At 40.7% G+C, this 21584-nt stretch overlaps 1 protein-coding gene across 2 annotated transcripts in view; it reads right to left on the bottom strand.

Annotated features, from left to right (window-relative positions):
• Positions 1-21584, bottom strand: part of SLC1A3 (solute carrier family 1 member 3) — a 78008-nt gene that overhangs the window by 31716 nt on the left and 24708 nt on the right. The window lies entirely within an intron of this gene.

The raw sequence follows: 21584 nt of genomic DNA, 5'->3' as shown, positions 1-21584 counted from the left end.
ACTGGCCAGGGCCCTCCAGGTTTGGTGAGTGAGGCTAAGGAACCCAAAAGGCTCAATGATGTACAAAAGTTGGTACATGACCACTAGTTAGTGGTGAGGCTAGGACAGCATGAAAGTTTCATGGCCTTTTGATAAGGCAAAGTGGCTTAAAGCTTTGCTTTAGTACATCATTTGGAAAATGGTTACGTTTATGACAAATGGAGTTTTCCCAATCGTTACAAGGTCATAAGCTTTCTTGGCAAAATAGATTTTTAAATTCTAACATAGAAAATACAGTGACTTTTAATTGTTTTCTCAAGAGTCACCCAAAAACAGTTTTCTCATCCAGAAACACCTATGAACTGCAGTAAGCAGGACTCAGGCGGCAGCCAGTCAGCAGAAAGGGGGTGAAGTAACGTGCAACACGATCTCTGAAACTGCCTAACAATTAGTGACAAAGCCAGGGCCCGGTCAGTGAGAATGCCATCATTTGGCCCAAGCCAAGACTGAGGAAATGATCCTCTCTGGGCAGACCCTAGATGCAAGTGCAAAGAGGGACCTTACACCTGATACTCTCCGGCAAAGAAGCCAAAAGGGCTTTTGAAGTTGGTGTTTATAATATTAAAGCAGAATCTCAGAGTGTAGGAGTCATTGACATTAGCCAGTGCCTACAGATTCACACAGAGCACGCTCACAGCCATAATTCCCCGTGAGCTCACCTCCAGGTCCCCTAGGAGGCACATATGACAGACATTTTTATTACTGTCACTACTATGATTTCCACTCCATAAACAAGCCCTGAATACCAAAGTGACTTCTCCCACAGCTAGTCAGTGCTGCCACTGGTAGCTCCAGAAGTTTGTGTTCTTAAGAACCTAACAGGAATTACTACAAATAAACGCAGCCAGAGTGAGTGTCCCCTGTACCACTCAGGTAGCACAGCTAACTAGAGGGCCTCAGTAATGAATGAACTGACAACCTCAACTAGACAATATCTGCCCTGCATGACTCAGAGCACACATGCAATGAGGACAAGGAAGGGAACGAAGCATGAAGACATATGGTAGATGCTCTGTCAGGGCTGCTTCCTGTATATCCAGTGAGGGGACAGAGCTATACAAGATTTCCTAGGGGAAAGAAAGGAAATGGTGGCTCTTGAGAAGCGTATTGGCATACGCAGTCTTATGGAGGCCCCAGCATTTGTAAAATGCCTCATAAATGTGTATGGAATAACTTTCAAATGCAGAGAAAGGCAAAACATTCCAAGTAGGGAGATAAACCACATAAAGAAGTCAGGTGAATGGGATATCCATGAACAAGGATCAGTCATCAAGGTACACAAACCACCCTTCATCTACCACCGAGTGTCTTGAAGCACGAGAACGTTTCCATTGGCTCATCTACTCACAGTGCATTTTCTGCAGGCCCAAACAATTTACACTGTGTTTCCCAACAGCCCCTGGAGGGGCGTAAGAACGCCTCAGATGTGGATTTTGAGTCTTCTGACATTAAAGCTGATTAAGAAGAAAATATTAATATTTTCCTTATTTTTAGCTAATTATCCTCAGCTCCTGTGAGATGCATTTATTGCGCAGTTATTGTATGCCACTCTCAGGAGCTCTCGACAGAAATAAAACCTAGTGTCTGCTCTCAAAGCTCACAGGTCCAGGGGAGCACAGCAATCCATGAGAGAGAACAGTGCGTCAAGTTGAGAGAGAAGAGATCCGTGTGTGTCAGAAGCGAGGGTCCCAGCAGAGAGGCACTTGGGAAACTCTAACCTATACATTGGAGTTCTGGCAACACTTGACTGCACTGTCAGGAACAACTGCAAAAGCTCATCTAGAAAGAAGGAGCAATTTTAGTGCCAAGTCAGATCTGCCCGTGCGTGTTTACCAGATTCGACTTTGAGAGCCAAGAATTTAGTAGTGGTGTTGTCAGAACCAATAAATAGGTTAGGGGAACTTGGGAGGGGTAAGTGTGGGGTCAGAGGTTAAGTGTTTATGTGACCACCGCCACACATTAAAGGCCTAAAAGCTGTTGAAATTGTAATTATCTGACGTGAAATAACCTAAATTTTGAAAACCAGTATCGCTCACAATGCTGCCAAACACCTAGCATCTGTTCTATTCTGTTACGAACCATTTCCTCAGGGAGGGAACATGAAAGAATTGTAAGCAGCTGCTGAGAAGTGTGCTGGCAGGGATGTGGCCTCCACACTGCAAATTTACGTGCTAACTTATTCATTAAGTAATACCATTACTGATCACGGATATGCTGCAAGACGGGCAAAGCATTCAATCACAAGGCAAATATGAGGTCAGTGCTTCTAAGAGGTCATAAAACAAGAAGAAACATCTTAGAAAATGCATAAAAAGCAAACTGGCAAATCAATCTGACTTCTCACATTGGGTTTACAAAGCTAGACCTGCATTCTCCAGTGGAAGCATTTAAATGTTCAGTATTGTACCCTCACCCAAAGCATTTCCAAGCTTGCTATTTATAGCAGGCATGCCAGTTTCTCTAATTCAATTTTTTTTTTTTTTTTTTTTTTTTTGAGACGGAGTTTCGCTCGTTACCCAGGCTGGAGTGCAATGGCGCGATCTCGGCTCACCGCAACCTCCGCCTCCTGGGTTCAGGCAACTCTCCTGCCTCAGCCTCCTGAGTAGCTGGGATTACAGGCATGCGCCACCATGCCCAGCTAATTTTTTGTGTTAGTAGAGACGGGGTTTCACCTTGTTGACCAGGATGGTCTCGATCTCTTGACCTTGTGATCCACCCGCCTCGGCCTCCCAAAGTGCTGGGATTACAGGCTTGAGCCACCGCGCCCGGCCCTCTAATTCAATTTTTAAAGGTATTAACTTTGTTTTGTTTTTGGGAAAGTGTGGGTGTGTCAGGTCGCTAAGAATCATTCTTGGTAAAATTTTCTTCTACTATGCATTTACATCTGAGGATCACTATGGGAGGAGGAGAATAAAGCCATGTGATACAGCAGTGTTAGAAATACATAGATATATTGGGTTACTTTCTTTTTACTAAACATTTTAGGCCCAGCTCTTGCTCCATGGGTAACTCTGGGAATTCTCTGGAGGCTGCAGAAGACATGAATCTAGCTCTTTGTGTCTGTAACTGTATACCTGTTATCGATGCAGAGGATGAAAAGAACACACCAAACACACTTTGTTCTATTTTAAGCTGTTGTACTCAGCTGCAGGGGAGAGAGAGATGCCCTTTCTCCCCTTGAAAGTTACTAAGAGCCAGCTATTCTGCCGCAGCGTAAACTCCATTTCCCAACTTTGAAGGCAGATGATCCTAAGTACTGAAGGAGAGTGAATGTTGTGGTTATTGTGTGTGTGTGCTCACTCCAGTTGGAGCTGGGGGTGCCAAAATAAATCTTTCCTCCCATCTGGAAATGCCTGTCAGGGAAGCAAACTAGCTGCCAATCAGAAAACTCACATGTAATGCTAATGCTTTCAACGGCAGGCACACACGACTCTTGTGTCCTAGGGCAGAATCGCATGCCATGGCTTTAGTAGGCATTCCACCAAATACTAACTGAAAGATTGAATCAGTGAATCTTTCCAGGAAAAGCATGGCAGAGCTCTCTTTGCCTGTTTAAAAAGACAAAAAAGGCCAAGTGCTTAAATTGGCAGTAGGGTGCAATATTTCCCTAAGTCAAGAGTCTAGTGTTGGTTTTTCTGGTCTGACACTGCTCAGGGAAGCAGTGTAATACTTTCAGGACCTTGGAACTTTGACCCTCTGCCCTCCCATAATAACTCTTTCTGAAAATGTTATGCAGTGTATAGTACTTTTTAATACGAGAGTGGAGACTTTCACAACACTTTACATAATAACTTAAGACTCTCTGGAATCTCAAAACATAATTGCTGTCAGTCCCCAGGGATGGCGTGTTGAACAAAATGGTCCCTGTTTGCATGACACAGTTGGCTGGAGGAGGTGGAGACCGGTGATGGGGCTGCCTGACTGCACTGTGTGTAGGAGATGTTTCCTGGAGGGAGTGACATGCAAGCTAAGACCTGAGGGTAAGGAGGGGGTTTCAGGTGAAGATGCTGGGGAAGAGAGTCAAGGCAGACACTAGGGTGGGAATGACGTGGGGCTGGTGGTGGGAAGGTGGGGAGGAGGAGTGAGAAATAAGACAGGCACAAGTTGGAGCCATGTGAGAAGTTTGATCAATGTGGGAAATGAGCTCAGAGTTGAGTTTTAAGAAGAACGTGCTGTCTTTGTGTAAAAAAAAAAGTAGGTAAGAAAAGAGCAAGACCCTGGAGCATGGAGTAGAGGGATGGCAGGGAGACTAGAAAGGAAATTATCATAGATTAGGATCCATCTGGTGTTGCCTGGACTAGGGTTCAGACGGTGGCCATAGTCAGAGGTCAGTGGAGTTAGGGAAGTACAATCAACAAGCCTGGTGTGGGGAAGGAACCCAAGGAGGGGCCAAGTTTCTGGCTTAGCCCTTAGTTTCTATATTTCCTTTGATTTTTTTTTTTTTTTTAAATTTAAATAGTTTCCCTACTCTTATATATCACATCTAAAATAGCTGCATTCCCCTTCATGGTAATGTTCTTTTACCAAGAATACATTTATTCTACATGCACTCACCATCTTCATAATAATGAACTAACTCTGCAAATCTTGGTAACTTGAAAGGGAGTCTGGGAGACAGGCTTAGAATCATGAGGTCTTTATCATGTGTGTAAGCTTATTTTGCAGACAATTCTAGTTATGCTTATACCTAATGACTTATCCTGTAGCTTTTTCCCAGTTTTTTTTTTTTTTTTGAGATGGATTCTCACTCTGTTGCCCAGGCTGGAGTGCAGTGGTGCAATCTCAGCTCACCACAACCTCTGCCTCCCGGGTTCAAGCGATTCTCCTGCTTCAGCCTCCCGAGTAGCTGGGACTACAGGCACGGACCATCATGCCTGGCTAATTTTTGTATTTTTAGTAAAGATGGGATTTCACTATGTTAGTCAGGCTGGTCTTGAACTCCTGACCTCGTGGTCCACCTGCTTCAGCCTCCCAAAGTGCTGGGATTACAGGCATGAGCCACCGCACCCAGCTACTTTTTCCTATTTTCAAAGAAAACAGAGAATTTTTGTGGGTTTGAGGAAGCAGCAATTGCATTGCCAAAAGCTGGCCCTGCCTAACTCAATATCCTTTGCCGATTGACTTGTATCAGCTTCTAAAAGCTATGGTTACTGAGGCTCTTCAAGACCATTTCTGCTCTGGAGTTTGAATGCTTATATCTATCCTTTATGAAAAACAATGGTTTGGGGGAAGAGAAACATGTTAAACAATACCATGGTGATATGATCATCAAAATCCAGATTGTAGAAAACTAATTTCACCTGACAACCTGGTCTCTTTAACAAGCATATTACAGAAGAAAAGGGTGGGAAAACAAGACAGAAATAAAGCAGGAGATAGAGAGTTTTTTTTAAAAACTTAGTTTCCCTACTCTTATATATCACATCTAAAATAGCTGCATTCTCCTTCAGATAAAGCTGGAGATAAAACTCAACAGATTCAGAGACTCTGTCAAATTCAAGGTATGAATATGGTTTGATTCAAACAAACTGTGAAAAGGGAAAGAAAAGAAATGAGGATTTTTGAAAACTGACTGGATGGAACTATTAAATGATGATTATTTATTTTTTAACAAGTGATAATGGGTATTATGATTATATTTATGGGGAGAAAAATCTTTTACAGATGGATAAATGACCTCAGTAGAAAGCAGCCTTTCCCTCAGACTATAGAAAATTTCTATCCTGTATTCAGGAGAGAGGACTTTCACCCTCACCTGAGAGTTAGAGGTCAAGAAAGAAACGGTAGATAAGTTCACCCAACATTTAATCTAGTTTCCCCACCTGCCTCTACACTAAGAGTTGGATGCCCCCAAAACAGTAAGGTAGACTGATATTCCCAAAGGAAAATTTCACATCTGCCCAGAAATGTATTTCTGAAAGGAAAATCAATGCTTGTAAAATTTTGAGTCAAGTTTTAAGTGCACTAAAGTAATCCATGTTGGAACATTTTATAATTCTTTGTTTTTGGAAAATTCACACAATGATTTCCAATTGGGAAGGCCCATCTCACTGAAGGGTTGAGGACTGGGGGAAATGAATATTGGGGTATCAGAATAATCTTTAGCATTTTTAAAAGCCATACAAATTAACATAGCTCCTGCTCTCTCCACACCAACAATAAACACAAAAATCAAAGGGTTATATTAACTACTATTAATACTGAGAAGAATGACTTTTTATCCCAAAAGTATATTGGGACTGGAAAAATTTTGAGAATCATTGATCAGAAATTTCCTTTAGGATATTTTCTCAAAGTGAACTATACCTCATTCTTTCAACACAGTCAGGATTGTTTTAGAATAAATCTGTTGGGGTGAAGTTCCTAAAAGAAATACAAATATCTTTCTTTTTAGCAGACAAATAAAAACTATAGGAAGGCTGCAGCCCTGTTCTTTATGTCACTTTTCAATCTTGGTCTTGTCAACCAACAGGATTGTGTTTTCCTTTGGGAAGCCTAAAAATAGGAATTTATGTCAATTGTGCCTTCGTGTGTGTGTGGATAGAGATACAGAATAGAGATAGAGAATCTTTTACCAATGAGTTAATCAGATAGAGTCATTTAGGTAGGATAGATGTGTTACTTTTATAATTAAACATACATAAGGACTATAATAACAACACAGTACATTCAGGAATGTTCATTATGTGCAGTATAAAAGCATATATTTGTGGTAGTTTTTTTTGGAAAAAATTTTTTCATTTTGTTTTCTTCTATTGCAATCTTAGTAACCCTTGAACCACAGGCCATGAATGAAGTTAGGATTATGAGAGATCAAAATCTTATACTTTCCCCATTAAGTCACAATGTATGTAGTTGAAGGGAAAAACGGTGAGACGTGCTATTTTAATGTCTTGTTGATACCTAAAAAAGCCCTTTTCAAGTCTGTCTTGATGCTACTGCACTTTTTGAATGGAGATTTGGATTATCTGTACACGTGAGAAGTTGATATCAGTAGTTCAATGTCACAAGAAGGCCAGGGGGGACAAGATCCTACAAGAACACTGTAATTATGAACAAAGCCCATCCAAGCCCTAAATACCTTCCAAGGGCAACCAAAGGTTATAAAAGCTAAACTCCGAAAGTATTCTGAGGAAGGGACAGCATGAGGCATGGTACAGCATGCATTTCTAAGTTTTACAAAGATCTGACTTATTATGGGGGCAAAAATAGTACTTTGCAGGATCACATTAACTTAAGAATTGGGTTCCAAATTATATTAATCATTAGTAAAAAGGTTTCTTGACACAAATCTCAAATTTCCTTGAAAAGTTCCTAAGTTAAATTTCTGAAAGTTAAGTTTGTTGCTCAGAGTGGGACAGTCTTGCCTACAAGTAAAAAAACTGAAATGCAAATCTTTAAAAATTTTTCTTTCATCACTGAGACAGTATAATCATAAAATAAAAAACTCTTCATAATGGAAATGTATTTAGAATAATAAAACACTATTGCTCACACATCTATATGCTTGGTCCTCAAAAAAAGGGACAAGCAGACACCAGATAGTAATCTTCAGGCTAACTAATGCCTTATTTAAATCAAAATCTAACTGATGAAAGAAATGCAGAATGCCTTATATTAACCCTAAGTAATGGAAATTCAAGTAACAGGACTCCAAAATGTTCACCATACACTTGCAGCTGATTTTAGCCTCCTCCAAATAAAGACTCGGATAAATTAAAAACAAGAAACAAACAAACAAAAAATTGCTCTTTTAAAGCCTAATAATTGTGACTTTTGCTTTTTCTCAAAAACTGATTTCAGTGGCAAAAACTAAAACAAAATGGATCCCTGGAGTCTTTTTGATAAGAAAATGGCCTTTCAGTCAAAATTTGACCCAAATCTGCCTTTTTCCAATGCTGACAAAAAGCTCCTTCCATGAAAGATTCAAATTCTGTCTTAATGTTTGTAAGTGCTCCTCAGTGTGAGCAGACTGATAGGTAGAATGGCAAAAATATGTGCCAAAGTAAAATTGGTTGTGGTCTCTCTCCCCACTTCTCTCGTCTAAGCAATGTTTGGGATCATTTTAAATGCCAAAAGGAAATCTTCTTCTTCTTCTTCTTTTTTTTTTTTTTTTTTTTGAGACAGAGTTTAGCTCTTGTTACCCAGGCTGGAGTGCAATGGCGCAATCTCGGCTCACCGCAACCTCCGCCTCCTGGGTTCGAGCAATTTTCTTGCCTCAGCCTCCCGAATAGCTGGGATTACAGGCGCGCGCCACCATGCCCAGCTAATTTTTGCATTTTTAGTAGAGACGGGGTTTCACCTTGTTGACCAGGATGGTCTCGATCTCTTGACCTCGTGATCCACCCGCCTCGGCCTCCCAAAGTGCTGGGATTATAGGCGTTAGCCACCGCGCCCGGCCGTGGAAATATTCTTCTTAACAAAAAATACAATTGAATTTGAGTGTTTCTTGAGTGAACATCAAAACTGAAAACGTTTACTTGGAAGGACTGAGGATGTTTTACTCCAGAGAAATTCATAGCAGATAATTTTGCCTCTTGTATGTTAATTAAATCATTTCATTCAAATCCTCTAAATAGGTTTCATCATGACCAGTATGTGGCTGGAAATAGAAATTGGTCAACAGTGAGTGTTTGCTGAGTACTCACAGGATTGAAGAGTATTTTAAGAGGAAAATGATCAAATTAGACTCTTAACTGAAACTACAAAAGAACCACACATTTCCAATGGACTAGATAAAGAAAAACAAATAAAACTGTATATTTTGTAATGTGGTGTCATATGAGACCCACATTTTATTAGAATAAACGCATCTTGGCTAGTGACACCAGGGCTTTGGAATAGAGGTGGTTTTAATGAGAAACATCCCACAGGACCAATTCTATCCCTGACCTCTATACCCCAGGAGCACAGTTAATGTGGGACAAACACAGTATATTTTTAATATTTTTAAAATTCTTGCCAGCAGCTCTGCTTCCCTCACATCACTCTTTGTACTCTGCTGAGGCAGGAATGACTTATACCTGCAAAAATTCGAGGAATCCTTTCCTCAAAAATAGCTCTCTGAACAGTATTTATGGGTACTATTGCAAAAGAGAATTTTCCAAGACTTAGGAACCACTTAATGGAATCGTCTCTTTAGAGAGACCACAAATATGACACCGCAAAGTATTTTCCTTGGGAAAATCCTGTCTTTCCACTAGGGAGGTCAATTATTGCTATAGACATGAACATACCCTTGCAGAGCGCTATGCCTCTCTAACACACATTAAGGAGCTTGACTGCAAAGCTTCATCAAAGTGGAGATGCGCTGTCTGCCTTCATGCAGCTGGCCCTTGGAGAGGTGGGCCTGAACCACCGAAAGCAAATCACAGGGCTGAGGGACAAAGCTAACGCATAGACCCGAATGTGGCTTTGTCCAACTACAGTGGGCAGACATTACTGAGTAATACTTAGCGTTTGGCCGGGCGCGGTGGCTTACATGTGTAATCCCAGCACTTTGGGAGGCCGAGGCTGAGACAGCACGAAGTCAGGAGTTCAAGACCGGCCTGGCCAACATGGTGAAACCCCGTCTCTACTAAAAATACAATAATTAGCAGGGCAGGCGGTGGGTGCCTGTAATCCCAGCTACTTGGGAGGCTGAGGCAGGAGAATCGCTTGAACCTGGGAGGCAGAAGTTGCAGTGAACCAAGACAGTGCCATTGCACTCCAGCTTGGGCAACAGAGTGAGACTCCATCTCAAAACAACAACAACAACAAAAACCAACCAACAAACAAAAAAAACCTTAACATTTAAATTTCCAAAATGTTTGCATATTGTTTTTATTTTTTTTTTTGAGGGTTTTTTATTTTATGTCCCTTATGTGGATTTCAACACAGAAAAGATAAATCTGAAAAAGCAAAACACACAGAGGAAACCAAGTGTTAATGAAAAATACCAGCCCTTGTTATCTAAACTTGTCCATGCAATACTTTATCAGCGTTCTTTACAATTCCAGACTGACCTTGGTCAGACCAATAATCTGTCCTATCTCTGGCAGTTGCACCAACCAATCAATGCTGCCCTCCTTGACATCAACTTAAAAAAACTTAAGTATCTTTAGTTTTCCCCTAATGACATAAGTTTGCGTCTTTATAGAGTATTCAGTGGCTTACACATAGCTGATTCCAGAGTCTCCTGGGGGTTTTCGTTAATGAAGAAAAGGAAGTCTTGTAATCAGTGCATATATTGCTTACATATGTGAAAGAGGACATCAATATCAATGCAAGAAGTTGCTCTGCCTATAGCTCTATTCAAGAATAAAAATGAGCAATAATCTGCACCATGATAACACTGGGGTAGGAAGCAGAAGTAAATTTTGTGTAGCCCCTGCTGGGAATTCAAGGCATGAGAGAGAAGAAAATATTAACCCTAAGTCTCCTATTGTATAGGAAATAATGGATGATTCAAATAACAGGACTCCAAAATGCTCACTACAAATGTGTAACCGATTTTAGCCTCCTCAAAGAAAGATGAATGAAACAACCCCAAAATTACTGAGAATGATTGGCTTAGAAAGCCTTTCCGGCAAGCTTCACTTTGGCCTTTTTTATTGGTGGTCAAAAGGCAGTGGAAGTTAGTCCTCAAAGATGCAGAGTTTAAAATTTGGTTTTAAGGGCTGACTGGTGCTCTCAAAAGGGGAGGATCCCCAAAACAGAACTTGAGGGGCTCTCCTTGCAGACACTCAAGTGCAGAAACCTCCAGAAAGCAAATATTTACTTTCTTTCTGAATTAAAACTAATTTGGAATTAGAACTCATAATAAAAAGCATTATAATGAATATAAAATTCAATACTACTGTAAAAGACCTTTATTTTTGGGGTATGAATAACTATTTTACAATTGTGGGAAATTTTGTAATATACTTTCAGGGAGTTAGCTTTAAAATAATGAAGCTTCAGCACTTAGCACAAACACTCTGGAGAATCATACATTGAAATTACAGTTCAACTAGAAAAAACCTGGTTAAGAAAACTTAAAGTGCAGAAACAAATTCTGGAAAGGTTATAAACTTAAAAAGAGTTAGCAACATCAGAGGCACTGTCAGACTGTAATACATTTTAGAATTGCAAGGACTTTTGAAAAAAGAATAAACATACAAAGCTATGTGTGCTCATACATGCACATTATGCCATGATGAAAAATTGTTTCCCAAAATTTCATAGCATAAACATTTTACTGCATCATCCTGTACTGAAGATGTATCACGCTCTGGCTGCAGAAGGGTTTTGGTAATTAATATAAAGCACTGGTAGAGAAGCTTATATCAGAAATGGAAAGCAAGCCAGTTGGTTAACAATTTCTTCAAGTGATCATCAGCTTTTGGGGGGTGTGTGTGTGTTGGGGCATTAAAGAAACATGAAATATGTTAATATAATCTTAAAATAGTACACCTGTCTTGTGTTTCCTTTGGTTTCAGAAATGTAATGAAATATCTGCTGTAAAATAATCAAGTGGTGAGTGTAGGTAGGGGTGGTGGTGTAGATAAAGGAGGGGCACCAGGGGTATTATAGATGAAACAAGACTGTGTTTTTATATATAGGGGTTTCTCCCCTTTTTTCCCTTAACAGTTCTGACAAGTCTTGGTAATATGGATGTAATTTTAACAGCCTGGATCTAGGAAGCTTACAATCATCTTACTCTTCTTATAAAATCCTTCTAAAGGATTAGCCAACAGCTCTTTTCGACTTATTTACTTATCCCCAGAATCACAAATCTCAGCTACTGGCCACCCTTAATCTAACGCTTTGTGAGAGAAAACTCCCTTGGTTATTTAGGGGAAATTTCTTCCCTCTGAAGAAAACCCAGATGAAAACTAAAAAGTTGTTAAAAAAAAAAAAAAAAACCACAGAGATGGCAAGCCTGTATCCCCATATGAGGCAGTCCAGCTGAGAAGAGTGTTACACTGGTAGTATAGAAGCTGATGGGTTAGTGAAACAAGTGCATCATGGGCTAATGCCCTGGCTTCCAGCCTGAGGGTCTGAGATTGTTGCAAGGATCTTCACCACAAAGAAGCAAAAGGAAGTCTGTCTTGCCTGGTAAAATGAATTTGCAGAAACTTAAGACGTAGGAACCTAGATTCTATCCAGACTCAAAATTATTAGATCATTAGGTAAATCAATCCTTCAGCAAAGAATAGCATTATTCCAAAGTTTTCTTTTTGCTTATTATGAAATGACCACCAAATACTGAACAGAGGGAAAACAAAACTGTCCCCTGGAGGCATACAATTCATGACATGGCCACAGAAATCTTTGTCTGGATATAGACCCTTCCCCCTGTCTCTCTCTCTCTCTCTCTCTCTCTCTCTCTCTCTCTCTTTCTGCTAGTAGTAACTCCAGCATCTTTTTACTTGGCTTTATGGGACACAGAGTCTTTTTATAATGGAATGCGCGTTCCCAGACATTTTCATGTTAATCAGTTCAGAAGTCTATTCAAATTAGAGTCAATATACTGGGGGTCTTTGTGTTTGTGAGTGTGTGTGTGTGTGCATGTGTGTGCAGTGTACTTTCACGTTTTCCCTTACATATAACATTTTCCATTTTACTTATACAAACAGTAAGCATTCATGTACCACTTGAGCAATAAAAACGACTTTAAATAAAACTGTATGGAATTTATAATGGATAATATCTTGCATTTCTGAAGGAGAGGAGAAAACAGCATTCTTTTGGGAGAATAATTTTGGGAGGTAATTTAGCGACATCTCCCTGGATTTTACATGCACATGCTTGGTTCTCTAACAGCTCTGCTTTTAGTCATCAATCATTCAGAAATAGACTACAAAGATACATACATGCTGAAGTTTACTGCAGAATTGTTTGAAAGAGCAGAACATTAGAGGTACCCTAATCATTCAGTGATAAGCCATATCTGCATGTACGAATATAGGAGAATACTATCCAAATAAAGCACGTTATAAAACAATACATATGATTCCTGTTTCATAAAAACAATGGTATATTTGTGTGTAAGCTTTTAACAAAGAGTGTGAAAGTGTAGATGTGTCAGGCAGTATGCTTAATGGATATTAACTTGCATATTCACAACAATTCAATGAGGTAGATATTGCTATTATCCCCATTGTGTAGATAAAGAAACTGAGGTAGAGAGAGATAAAGTAGCCCATCAAAGGTCACTGAGCTGGGAAGTGGCCATGTGGCTTCCACCTCAGTCCTTCTAGCCTGAACGCTTATTCCCTACCACACACTGCTTCCCCAGCAACAGGTCTAGCTCTGTTAATGGTGGTTACCTCTACAGAATAGGCTTTCAATTTTTACTTTATGATCATCGATATTTACATGTGTCATTTCTAATATACAATGTATTGCTTTTGTGACTAAAAATAACCATTAAAAATGCTACACTTGTCAGGCAGGATGAACTTTGCTCCAAGTGCCACAAAAATACATAAACATGGTCCTAGTGGAAGCCTCTACTTCAGTTTGAAGCATGACAGCATGTGCTGGTAATGTATGAGTGACAGTGACAGGCGCTCCAGGGAGGGATCCTTACTTTCAACTGGAGCAAGCAGGGCTAACTTTAAGGAAAGACTGAAAGCTAAGCTGGATCCTGAAGGAGGTAAAGAATTCTGATGGAGCTGGGGAAACGGGAAACATATTAAGGATGCAGTGCTGAGGGCATTAGGATGTTGAGAGAGGGCCAGGGTTTCTGCCAGGGAAGCAGCAGGCAATAAAGTTGGTAGAGGGGCTTGTGAAGGCTAAGGGTCTTATTTATTGTGCCAAGGATGTGGACTCTGTTCTCTAGGCAATGCAAAAAATGTGCCAGATAAAAACACAGTACCTTCGAGGAAGACAGACACGTTAACAGCGCGTTCCTTTGCGATGCAGTAACTACAATAAGGTGGAAACGTACCTACACCTCTGCAGTCTTCATTAGCAGGGGAAAGCCAGGGAAGGCTTCCTGGAAGAGGGCGTATCTGAACTAGTAAAGGTATGAACTAAAGTGGTAACACTGAGAGACTGTGGCACCAGAAAACAAAGAACAATTCTAGGAAAACTGTAAAGTGGTAGTTCTCAACTGTGGGTGTACAATAGGATCATCTAGAGAACTACAAAGAAATATCAATTCCCAAGCCCCATTTCCGATCAATTAATTAAAGACCTCTGGGGTAGGGGGCACAGATTGGAGGCTGGGCACTACCTCTATGCAGTGCCATTAATCTGGTGAGACAGTGCATCCTCTCAGAATGTGAACTCTAGAAATTAAAAGAGCCTAAGATGGTGTCTCACTTCAGAAGCAGTCCCTGCCTCCAACCCCCACCTGCCACCTCCAATCCTCAGGCACAAACTTCCAAGTCAGAATTCATCAGGTTACTCACTCTCTTGGAAATCATGATCATATCAGCAGAAGATTTCCACAGCATTCTGAAGGAGAGATTTATTAAGTTGATAATTTAAGGGTGGAAACTCTATTTTTCCTAGAGATAAAGGATGCTTTAAATTCTCCTTTCTTATTGACATTATCTTTAAATGTTTCAAAACTTTCTTCCAAACCAGAACTGATCAAAATCACCAGCTCACTTGAAGCTGCTGAAATTAGCAAATAAGAATTTCTAACTTGCACAGGCTCAAGCCTTCTGGAAAGCAGCGTCTCACAACAGAGCCATGTTCCTGTTGCCGCTGAGTTTTAATTGAAGAACAATTCCATTTTCACCACAAAAATCTTTCCACACTCAGTTCTGCAGGATTTAGTTGACCACAAGCTTAACTCTTCTAAGCCAATGATTTGTTGTGGCTGGTAGAGCAGCAGACCCAGCCTTGGCCTACATTCATAGAGGATTGGATGTAGACCACTGTCCCGACCCAGTCACATGACATGGACTGGAGCACCAGCATCAGCTCTGGGAGCATAGTTGATGGCAGAGAGGCAGTCAGGATGGTGGAGGGCCTGGAGAACAGGCACCGAAGCAGCACTGGGACACTTCGCTTATGCTCAGGTGCCTAAGAGACTCTAGTTGCTCCCCTGAGACCATCTGAAAAACTGCCATCCTAATTGTGCCAGTTAACACAATTAGAACCAGCAAATGGACCTCACACAAAACAGACTTCATAGTTGAGGCCACCTAAGAATGGTGGGCCTGGAGAGAGGATTCCTGCTGTGGGAGCAAGACCGTATGAGCTCAGAGATCCCAAGTCTCCTGGCTCCCTTCCTGCAAGCTCACTCCCTTCAGAAAGGGAAAGTTTCTGCAGTTGAAAGTCTGTCAAGCACCTTTTCACTTTCACTTCCCATTTGTGAGGCCATGTTCCAGAGGTTGACTTTTGTTGGGAATTTCACAGGGCCCGGCCTCAGTCTCTTTCTGCATTTTAATGGTGACTCAGGTGAGAGGAAAACAATTCAGGGGGAAAAAAAGAAGGAAGGAAGGAAGGAGAGAGAAAGACAGAGAAAGAAAGAAAGAAAGAAGAAAGAAAGAAAGAGGAAGAAGAAAGAGAGAAAAAAAGAAAAGGGCCCTTCTTCTCTGCTAATAGAGTTATTTCCCAGCAAGGAAGCCTGAATACTGGAGGGGGAGGGGAAGAGAAGGCTGCATCGTTCCTTCCCTAAGTTGTTCCTTCATTGAGATCATACTAGCCATTTCACTGACACCATGAATACTGCAGTCAGGAGTCCATCTCCCAACCAGATGTTCAATGCCTTGAGGGCAGAAATCTTATCTTCTCCATTTTGGTATCCTCAGCTCCTGGAGAAGCACCTGGCACATATAAAGCCTCAACAAATGCTTACTGAATGAGCGGTCTGAAAGGGAAAGGGAAAGTTTTATGTGGTATAGCTAGACTTAAATGACTTTATACCTCACTAAAACCTAAATACACACACACACACATTTAATTACCCAGATTTGCTTCCTACATGATGTAAAAAAGGTTTATCCCACAGATGAGTTTTTCTCACTGCATTTTACAACCTCCCTTTCTAGACAGGCATTCCTTAGCTTCCCTTCCCACATGTTTGTCATCAGCCCTAGAGAGACAATGAAGCAGGCCCAGCACGTTGGTTTCAGATGAACTGGGCTGAAGCTTTGTAATGGTTGCCTTGTTTCCAGGCCGCCATGAAGTGTGTTTGAGTGTCGAGAGGAGACAGTCTGCCTCAAGTTTTAGTCAGCCAGAAAAGCTATGCTCTCAGCATGGGTGCAGCATGTGGAATTTGCTACCCCGTGGAATCCAGGGTGCCACACACTGGGGCTGAGTTTCTCAGAAAAGATGGGGCAGTTGTATAACCAATCATAATATTTAGAATTATGCAGCTGTGATAAGGTAATTGAATTCCATGCTGCAGGGCAGAAACCTATCCCTTCCAGTAATGAGGAAGGAATTCTCGCTGGCTCCCATGTTGTTACTGGATTAATTTTATGGTTTCTTTAATTTACCTTAAAAGGAAAGTGGTTGCTGCAGGGATCACAGACAAATGAGACTTGTGGAATCTGGAGCCTTAGTTCCATGCCCCTAACTTGAAGCTCTGTCTTCTTGGTCTAGAATTTTCATTTATACAATGGGAACCGCCAGATGACAGCTCCTGCTGCTATTCTTACCGCCAACAGCTACCACTAATTGAGCACATACTATGCGCCAGGCGTAAATGCTCACAACAACCTGTGACACAGGTATCCTATCACTTACATTTTACAGAGAATGAAAGGGAAGCCTAAAGAAACTCCTCCTTGCCTGAGATACAGTTTTTTTTCAATACAATGTGGGGTGGGTGTTGGGGGGCAGGTGGTGAAATCTACAGCTCTTTTTCTTGACCGCAAATGCTCAGAGTATTCAAACAGCCTCAGCTATACACCAGAGTCGTGGCAATGCATAGTTTAAGATATTACATTTCTCTTAAGTGATTCTGACTCATTTTGGAAGCCCTTGAAAACCCTTCAGATACTCAAGATTTAAGAATTGTCCAGCTCTCTTGTGCTAAATGAAATGCCAAAACTTTAATTCACCCTTACTGTAACTGAAGTGTGGTCCTCTGAAGCCAAAGGACCATACTTTGAGGTACAACATTCATTATTTTTACTCTTGTTATTTTCTCAGGTAAGAAAGCCCTTTGTGGGTGATTCCAGCTTGTTGCCTTCAACAGTCGTTGAGTTCCACATTCGAGTGAAGTCACTGGTCTATGGATTTGAAAGGAAGCTGCCCAAATAATATGTGGCACATCATAGAGTTTGTCACGTGGACAGGAGAGGGCCAGGCGGGCAGGTGTGGTGTTTTGTTTTTCTGGTTTTTGAATTTATTTGTTTTATTTTGGATACAAAAAAAAAGTATTACTAGAGTTTTCCAAGGACAAATAGGTTCCAAAGATCTCTTGTCCTTGGAAATGTTCAGGAAGAAGCTGGGCAGTCACTTGGAAGGGGCGCTGCAGGAATGGCTGGACCAGATGAGTGCTTCCCAAAGCGGGGTAGGTACAGTGTTCCCGAGGTGTGGAAACCCTTCCTTAATTAATATTAAATCACAGTAGAAAGTCATTCTTTTCAATTCTTTTTTGATTCTTTGGATTACAGGAAAGACAGTCTAATTTTGGTGCTAATGTGTATTTAATACCTTATTAACATTTGCTAATTTCCTCTCTTATTTATTTATTTATTTATTTATTTATTTGAGACAGAGCCTGGCTCTTTTGCCCAGATTGGAGTGCAGTGGCATGATCTTAGCTCACTGCAACTTCAGCCTCCTAGGTTCAAGTGATTCTTGTGCCTCAACCTCCCAAGTAGCTGGGATTACAGGCACGCACCACCACGCCAGGCTAATTTTTATATTTTTAGTAGAGACGGGGTTTCATCATGTTGGCCAGGCTGTTCTCAAACGCCTGACCTCAAGTGATCTGCCAGCCTTAGCTTCCCAAAGTGCTGGGATTACAGGCATGAGCCACCACGCCCTGCCATTTAAAAACACTATAAGAGTGGGGGAGTGGGGTCTTAGGCTCTCAGAGCCTTTATTAGGCAATTGCATCAATTTAGAATTTCATAACATTGTTACTTATCTCCTTCACATGACAAGCAATAGGAGGTTTCCATTTTGGGTAATGATTGTAGGCTTTGGAAGAAGAGTAAGTTTATTTAAAGAAAATATTAAGTAAATGAGACATTTACTTAAATGAGACATTCCATCCTATGATGGAAAATTCTGGACTAGTTGACTTTAGGATGGAGAAGCCTTGACATGAAAATCAGATTTGGAATCATATTCTTAAAAATCAACTTGTCTCTTTCTTGTTGGGAGTACAGAGAATGAGTCTTATCTCCTTTTAGTGAAGGAACTGGAATGGGAATTTGCTGACATGTATTGTGTGAATTAAGGGATGAGGGAAAACTCTCTCCCCAGCACCCAACACACATCATCTTGGGGACTGTATCCTTGTATTCACGCATCCCCAGTGTCTGACATAGTAAGAGTGCAATAAACAACTGTTAAGGAATGAATGACTGTTAAGGGAGAAATTTCATCCATTTTGTAATCCTGCCTCCAAGGTGTCCTACCATAGGTCCCAGACGCTGTTGCTTTCACTGTTGTGTTGACACTCCTCTCTCACCTCTTTTACTTACGTTATGCCCAATTCCACAGAGCTTGCTTGTCAAAAGTTGTGCTCCCCACTTCCAGAAAACTGGGGTGACACCAAAGATTTCTTCTGAAGTAAGTGATTGAGGGGGAATGCACACTTAGAATGAGAAAAGAAGAAAGCGCTAGTTTTCTGAAAAGATTCAGAACTGAGGAGGTAAAAGTTATGTCTATACAGCACAACCAGATGTGACATTTAATTATTATCCAGTGAATTTAATCAGGCTAAGTCAGCCAAACCAAGTCATATTTCTGGCATGAAATCCCCAGTTTGGCTACCTATCCTGCCAAATCAATAGAAACTGGCACGAAACTCCTATTTTATTGTGTGGTGTGTTGGCATAGACATCGTCTTCTTGTTCAAAAAATAGGTACTTGAGTACAAATCTGGCCATTAGGCGTTCTCCCAGCTTCTTTCTGGCAGCCTCTGGAATGCTAATACACACCAGGCATGTTTGGAAAGACTGAAGTTTCAAATTCAGGAAAAAGGGAACATGGCTTACAAGGGCAATGGAGCCACAGCTCATAAAACACGGATGTTTCAAGTAAAAAAATGTAACCTAGATGTCTCCGAATTTAAATGTGGCTTTACTACAATTAATCATATAGCATGTTTTCTAGAATCTTCCAGAATAAAATGCTCAGTCCAAGAAATATAATAATAATTTTATGCATTTCAGTTTTTGTCTACACAGACCCTGGGACAATTAAACTGAGGAACAACAAGTCTATAAAGTATTTTTCTGCTGGGAAATATCTAGTATGGGAGTGTGACCTTTGAGTTCTTACTCTCATGTTCCTTCTGGTACAGAAAAGACCAGGATGGCTACTACGCAATGCAGTTATTCCCATAAGATGGAGAGAAAAGGCTTTCCAATAGCAATTTGTTTTGTAAACATGATGTTCAGTAGCTAATTCCACATTATCAGTTAAGTTTTGGCACAGGACTGCCAATGGTTGGATAAGTCAACATATGAAACCCACAGATAGCTTGATGGGCACACAACGTTAGCTGGACATGTCTCATAATGAACAGCACTGACATTCAAACCTGAGTTCTAATACTGGTAACCTGAGGGTTGGAATGGGCCTACAGATGTACCGTGTTTGTTTTGCAGTGTTTTGTTTTGTGAATTGTATCCAAAAATCTGCAGGTTCTTAAAAAATTTGAGATTTCTGGATACTCTTGAAAAACGGGAAGATCTGGCCCTTGTCTCAAGTCTCTTTGCCTTCCTTTTGCCACATTATTCTGTAGTTGGGTCCCTCTCTGCCTATCATCATACTTGTCCCTCTTATTTCTCTTGTTGAAGAGAAATATTTCTCTGTATCCATGACTCTATCAAAATAGGAAAACAAAAAGTATCCTGAAAGGGCAGCTTCATGAACATATGTCACCCACTGGGCCACTGGAGGCATTTGAGGTTGCCTTTCCACTCTAAAATAATGGAGCTTGACTCTGTTTCTTCCCTAGGCGACACATTCTCCAGTAACATTTCCCAGTATTCACAGGGATCCTCCAGGGGTCTGTGTCATTTGTAAAAGTTCCTCCCTTCCCATTACAACTGGGTCATCCCCTCATTTGGGTTAGAACTATTGTATTCAAAACCATAAAGGACATTCTTATTAAATCAATCATTCATTCCATTTGATCATAAATATCTAAATTACTGTGTCATTTGGAAATTACTCATTTCAGACTAATACCTTAAAGAGATCTTTGGCAAACTAAATTATGCCCCTCAGGCTCTTTGTCTTAACACAATCCTGGATAAGAGCTAAAACTCTCTTAATGGTCCAATTTGGCAACACTCCCAACTTGCAATTAGGTTACATTTTTAAAAGTTCATTTTATACCAGTTGTTTGCAGCTTATAATTCCCTTCTCTTTGACAATATTATAAATGTTGACAATTTTTCCAAATTTTGACCAAGAATTTCTCTTTAGCTATACAAAGGGATTGCATCATAGTTTTTTTTTTTTTTTCTGCACAATTACACAACCAAAGCTCTTATTTCCTCAATAAAGTTGTTTGTTATTAGGTATTTAAAAAACATCAGGAAATTCCACTTCAAGGTGGTAGTCAACTGGGACTGTTAGTAAGGGGAAGTAACACTTCTCTAATTACATCACATAAGGGCTTTTCTCTTTTAAAGAGTAACACAGTGGGTTTTCAGCACAGTTAAGAGAAAGCAGAAACCTCTAAACATTGGTTCCACCCTTGAAGAGAATGTATAAAGGATCCAGAACCCCTCAGTTTGTGTACAGGAAGCCTTTAGGCACTCAATCCAGATGCCCGGCCAGCAGGGACGGTGAGGAGAGACTCTGCTCTACCACAGAAAATGTCAGATGTGGGTTCTGCCTTACAAGCGCTTTCTGTGAAGAATTTGTTTTCCAGAAAAATGTCAGCATATGGATAATAAAATAAGCATGTGCCCTCATGTCGGCATGAATATAGCTTTGGTGGTAAGAATTGTAGCTGCTATGATTACCCCTGGTCAGCAATGGACCATCCCAGCTTCACAGACAAGTACACCAAATCAACTCCAGGACTTTTTTTATGGGCAATTCATTCTTCAATGAAAGCACGTTTACATGCAATCACTTGTTTAAGGCTCTGGACAAGTGGAAACCAGCAGAGACCTGCAAGGCATTGAGGAAAAATCTGACATAGTTCCTGTCCAAGTAATAGCCAGCCCTCCAAGGCATGTAATAGCTAGAATGTTGCTCCATGACTTTTGAGTTGTACTATGAAGTTCTCATTACACAGAGATCTTGAAAGCAGAGTATAAATATCCTTGAGAACTCCCTGGGACGAGGAAGGATTCTCAGTGGCAGCTCGAATAGAGGCAGAGTGGTATGCCCAACAGGGGAACAGTGAGCCAAGAGTGGAAAAGAGAATAGGGTCAGTAATACCTGAGTTCTGGGCTTTATCTACAAACCCA

This window comes from Aotus nancymaae, unplaced genomic scaffold, assembly GCF_030222135.1.
Source record: "Aotus nancymaae isolate 86718 unplaced genomic scaffold, 86718_ANA_hifiasm-v0.15.2.pri h1tg000014l, whole genome shotgun sequence".
Classification (NCBI taxonomy): domain Eukaryota; kingdom Metazoa; phylum Chordata; class Mammalia; order Primates; family Aotidae; genus Aotus; species Aotus nancymaae.
Note: the sequence above shows the minus strand (reverse complement) of the source record. Positions and strands in the feature narration are given on the sequence as shown.